This window comes from Melitaea cinxia, chromosome 9 (assembly GCF_905220565.1).
Source record: "Melitaea cinxia chromosome 9, ilMelCinx1.1, whole genome shotgun sequence".
Taxonomy (NCBI): domain Eukaryota; kingdom Metazoa; phylum Arthropoda; class Insecta; order Lepidoptera; family Nymphalidae; genus Melitaea; species Melitaea cinxia.
The window spans coordinates 197,213-203,558 of NC_059402.1; positions in this window are offsets into that span (position 1 = coordinate 197,213).

Consider the following 6,346-nt stretch of genomic DNA (forward strand, 5'->3'; position numbering starts at 1 on the left):
GCCATATATAGTATATCTTACAAGGGCCCATTAATATTAAATGTACTTATTGTATTCACAAAACAGGTAAAACGTGAACCCTATCTCGTCTGTCATCGCGCTGTGCTAACAAAGCCACGAGCGACTTTGATTAATGATTTAACGAAATATCTCGAGTAATTTTACTAACAATACGATCTCTTAACCCCTTTGTTTATACTTGTTACTTATCATTTTAACCGACTACAAATAAAGCGAGAGGTTCTCAATTCAACTTTATTATTTATTTTAATTGTTTTAAATTCATAATAAATCTTTTTATAATTTTTTTAACCCATGTCCCAAAAAGTAGGAGGTAGGAGTAGGAGGAATTCGACTGTATTTTTTTATGTATCATATGTTACATCAGAACTGTTGACTGGGTGGACTGATTTCGATGAATTTTATTTTAATTGAAAGGTGTTGCGTGTCGTGTGGTCCCATGCGAATTTAATTGAGATGTGACACGTACTTTTAGAGTTATATTTAATAATGCGTATTTTCTTGACAATTTTTTCCTATCTTTACAAGGTTATTAATTTGATTTGTAGTTCTAGCATCCTTTAATTAAAATCGTTACTTATAATTAATCTCTGATAGAAGAGCTAATTCGGTGTCACGGTGAAGGCTGAAACATTGGTTTAATTGTGGATAATTATAATTATAAGTTCGATGTTTGTGTTATGAGAATCTAATAAATTAATTAAAAAAATCGTTCTGATCCAATTATTTGTATTTCATCGCGTGCCTCCAAATAAGGAAATATTTTTAAGGAAAAACCGGTAAATTCTTTCCAGTTATCTTTCATAATAAACGAAGAGAGGGTGGTTTGACGTATCTTTTTAACCAATTATAATCCTTACTAAAAGAAATAAATATGCGAATTTTATTTCTCGTTAGTAATTTATTCTTACTTTTAAATAGTTACAAGAGTTATTAACTTTGATAACTTGTGACGACATGTTATTTTATGTTATATATATAATATAAAATAACATGTATGATTATTATATTTATATGTTGGTTTTAATACATACATGCTGTGTGGCTACGGCACCAAAGAATATAGCCACCCCCTCTCTTCCCGTGGGTGTCGTAAGAGGCGACTAAGGTATATCAAGGTTCCACTACCACCTTGGAAATTAAGAAGCAGACCGATGGCGGGATAGCCATGTAACCGCTGGCTCTGACACACACAGGCCGAAGACGGGCAGCAGCGTCTTAGGTGCGACAAACCAGCCCTGTGGTCACTAACCCGCCTGCCCAGCGTGGTGACTATGGGCAACACACATGAGTTCGCGCATTTTTGGCGCGAGCTTGTGGAGGCCTATGTCCAGCAGTGGACTGCAATAGGCTGGAATGATTTAATACATAATGTTTTATTTACAAATAATACAGATAATTACGCTGCTGCACTTAAATTTTAGATGTATAATTTTTCTAAAGGTTGCCTGGAAGAGATCGTTACTGAGCGATGACACCGCCTTTGTGCACTAATATATACTATACTATACTAACTCTATGTGTAAATAACTGTTCAATGTAAATCTTTTCTGAGTGGCATGCAATCAAGTATATTCTATCTATTAACTTCATTTTTAAATATCATATCAAAAATTGACCGCTCCAGCGGGATTCGAACCCGCGTCTCCGACTGACCGTGTCGACGCTCTAGCCAATTTAGCTATGGAACGATGTACCCGCCAGAGCGAAATCTTTGATATGATGATTTTTATTTTCGGTTTAAGCGAAGCTGGAGCGGTCAATTTTTGATATGATATTCAAAAATGTTTAGAATCCCTAATGTGTGGGTAACACAAAAATAAAATTGTACATATTAACTTCATAATTATATTACAAAAGACTCCTCCGATCCAAACTGATTTTGGAAATTTACCCTTTTAAACTATAACTGAATATAGAACGACACAAAACAGAAATTTTTTATGTATTTAAAAATAATTTGTGTATTCCTAGATCGCGTAGAAACTTATACATCAATATCAGAGCAGCAGAGCACACGCAAGTAGACTTTATTATAAGAATAACATAAACAAATGAGTTTTTATTAAATTTAACGCGAACTTTATAAATAGCAGTAGAGTCGGGGGCTGTTATACAAATATTTACACGGCAAGACGATCTCGTACGGCGGAGCGACCTCGGCGAACTTGGACTCATTTATTTACTCAATGAACCGGACGCGATAATAAACATTCTGTTTTTATTTGAATTCCTAATTCCGATGTTAACATTATTTGAAATAGTTGCGTTTCCTTGAAGAAACAAAGAAGCATGCAGTCTGACTGATGGCAAATGGATGCCTTAGCCTATGGTCGCCAGGAGTATAAATAAGCGCGTTGTCGCTCATACCCCTTAACCATAGCAGAGGCTTTGGCCACCTTGCTCACAACCAGAACATAACCCTACTCGAGAAGAATATTATTTAGCTGTGATCTTCTGTCAGGTGGTAGTAATCCCAAATTTTAGACATAATCTGCTGCTGCTAGATATATTCTGGTGTGCGCTTCCTCAACAATCAATATATATTTTACATAATTTCATGTGTTTAAATTTTACCCAAAATAATATCGAACTGTTATAGCACCGTTTCTTGCGGATATTATTGGAGAGGGGAATCAATTTCCGGATAATTTCCCCACCAGGAAGATAAGATAACGATCATTAAAATGGGTTATGATAACAACCGTGACCAGCGGATTTACGTGTTCTTCGAAAAGGTTTAGAGATTGAGGAGGAGTACTTTGATCAAATTGCAGTAATCTAATCTATGATGTATAGAATATTATATAAATGAAAAACAAAAAATATGGCTCCCACTTCCATCGTTTGTTTATAAATAAAGAGAAGACTGTGTTTATTATGTTGCATTTGACAATACAGCATGTAACATCCCACTGCTGGGCGGACATATGCCTCTTTCGCCGTATAGGAGAAGGGTCGCAGCTCAATCCTCCACACTTCCCCACTGCGAGTTGACAGATATAGGTATTCCCTTCGATGAGTAACGATCACTATCAGGTGAATGATAACAATTGGGACAGATAGCTTAACGTGCTCTCCGAGGCACGGTGGGGAGACCTATAAGAACAGAAATCCTAAAAGGAAAGATATCTGTACAAATATAAATATCCACCCCAAACCCATAAACCGCCGGTATGAAGACGCCGTCACGGCACACGCACCACAACACGAGAGCTGTTGTTAGTTCAAGCATAATGATTGTAATTAGCTCATAATAAAATGTATTTAGTTCCTAATGCATACAATGATTGTAATTAGCTCATAATAAAATGTATTAAGTTCGACAGTCGCCTGAAATTTTCATTTTAAGCAAACGCCGGCTTATATATTAATTTTAATTTAAGCACATTTACGGACAGAATTGATTCAATGAATGTATAGATAATGAACCAACAAAGAACTCGTATCCTTGACCCTAATAAATCGAAGCGTTGACGATTTCCGTCACTAAACACAAAATAAATATTGACGTCGTTGATTCGTGGTTAGCTTCACTGATAGATGTGTTAATTTAAGGTGATGTTTGTTTCTTATCCTTTGTATAGAGGTTTGGAGTTGGATTAATAATGATTGTGCACATTGTTAATCCAACACACGATCTTCGTAAGATTGCCGGTGTAGGCTGGATGAGGATTGCGGAAAACCGGGATGTGTGGCGCGAACTTGTGGAGGCCTATGTCCAGCAGTGGACTGCAATAGGCTGAACTGACTGATTGACATTGTTTAAAAAAACTTCTAGAAGATTTAGAAACTAACAGATATTGAAGTTTACTGACTTCCGTAGATGAGCTGATGATGCTTTAATTATTTATTTTTGACATATCAACAACAACACACATTTACGTAATGCTGATAAAAGACGTGAACAATATTCTGTTGTCATCATCATTATCATCATCACTTCAGCCTAATACAGTCCACTGCTGGACATAGGCCTCCACAAGTTCGCGCCAAAAATGGAGTGAACTCATGTGTTTTGCCTATTGTCACCATGCTGGGCAGGCAGGTTGGTGACCGTCTGGGTTGGGTGGGTTCTGTTTTACTCACACAATATTCTGTGACTTTTTAAATGAAATCTTTAAAGTACAACATTTGATTGTCTATAAAATGTTTATTAATACTGAATCGCTGTTGGTTGTTGGCAGGGCCTTCTTGTTCATGGAGTTCCTTGTACTCCGTAATCAATGAGGACCCCTGCTACTGCCAGATCAGCATCTGAGAATAGATTTTCTATTTTATTTCTCCAGGTAAATTTTCCGACGAAAATAAAATGATACTTAGTCTTAAGAGCTCCATTATCTTAAAGTGCCCAGGGAGTACCATTACAGGTATAATTGGTTCCAGTAAGTTAAGCACAGTTCCTTTTCTCGGATAGTTATTGAAATCAATTTCATAGTTGTAATCCTATTTGTGGATCGGACTTGATTAGATATTGCTTGCCTAAGATTATTTTATGTGAATAAATATACATATAAAGGTATTTACTTTAATCCTTTGTGATAATATAAGAGATTAGCAAAATAAAATTAACGAAAAATACGCCCCTAACTAAAAAAAAATTAAGCCAGTAGAAGAGTTGTGTGGCAAAAGGGTAAATGATATGAAAAAGTGGTCGTTCAGAAACAAATCGAATTGTTAGCAATTTAGTTCTTTTGCATTACAGAAAACAATTTTAAGGGTAATGATTCCTTTATCACTCCCGACATAATACATAAAATAGCGCTTTAAAAAACATATATTTTTTATTGATAATGAAATCGTCAGCGCAGCGAATAGCGCTCGCGAGGTCGCGTCGCCCGTAAACTTTGACATTGTACTTGTAACCTGTAACCAGTATATCGTATACCTTAGACTGGTACGTTATATGGCGATATAGCGTCTAAGTGTGAAATATGATCTTTATATGTGAGAGTATCAGTATAAGTAATATGTATATATATGTATATATGCTGTGTGGTTACGGCCTCCTCTTCCTGTGAGTGTCGTAAGAGGCGACTAGGAGATAACATAGTTCCACTACCACCTTGGAACTTAAAAAGCCGACTGATTACGGGATAACTATCCAACTGCTGGCTTTGAATTACACAGGCCGAAGACGGGCAGCATCGTCTTCGGCGCGATAAAGCCAGCTCTGCGGTTACCAACCCGCTTGCCCAGTGTTGTGACTATGGGCAAAACACATGAGTTCAACCCATTATTGGCATGAACTTACGGAGGCCTATGTCCAGCAGTGGACTGCGATAGGCTAAAATGATGATGAAATGATTGTCAGTCAGTTAATCATTTTTATTACGTGGTTTTGAGCTTAGAAATGTATGAATTGGAGCTAAGTCATTGTATCTGATTACATTTTAACAGTTTCAAAATATTTCACTAATGCACATTGAAAGAAATTCACGTAGAAATACAATAGCTTACTCAAGAACAGTCCCATAGAAGTGATCTTATTTTATAATTCTTACCATTAAATACAAAATTTGAGTTAATAATTAATTGCATACAAAGTTTGAATTAAAATTTTTTAGTTTCACCATAAAAATAGTAAATTAAAAATGATACCTTCTAAAAACGTAACATTTAAATTATTAATAATTGTGTTTGCAGGCAAACGAAGAAAAACCGACTTCAATTATGTAATTGACAAGTAATACAACGTAGATCGACGAAAAAATAGTCAAGTAAATACGCGTTATCAAAGATTACTTTAAAAGTTGTAATCAGATCTCGATGAAATTTAAATGTAACCACATGATAAACGTCGGATTTCGATTAAATTAAAAATCATTAAAATCGGTACACCCAGTAAAAAGTTATGCGGATTTTCGAGAGTTTCCCTCGATTTCTCTTGGATCCCATCATCAGATCCTGGTTTCTTTATCATAGTACCAAACTAAGGATATCTCCTTTCCAACAAAAAAAAGAATTATCAAAATCGATTTATAAACGACGGAGTTATCCCCGAACATACATAAATATATATATATATATACTACTAACCTTCTCCTTATTTTGAAGTACGTTAGTAAAAAATGAACATTACACTAACTTAAGATAAATTAGATGTATTTATTTCACTCGCTTGGAAGGGTTACAGTTCACGACACAACACACAACGTAATGCTTCATTAGCTATGTAAATATGGCGGTTGTTTACCCCGACAGCCGAGATAATTATCTTGTAACAAATGTAATCTCTACTCGAGATCGTATAATTACAATATTAAACCTGCGCAATAGGAACTAGACGCAGAGCAACAGGTTGCTGTCATTGGCAATAAACGTG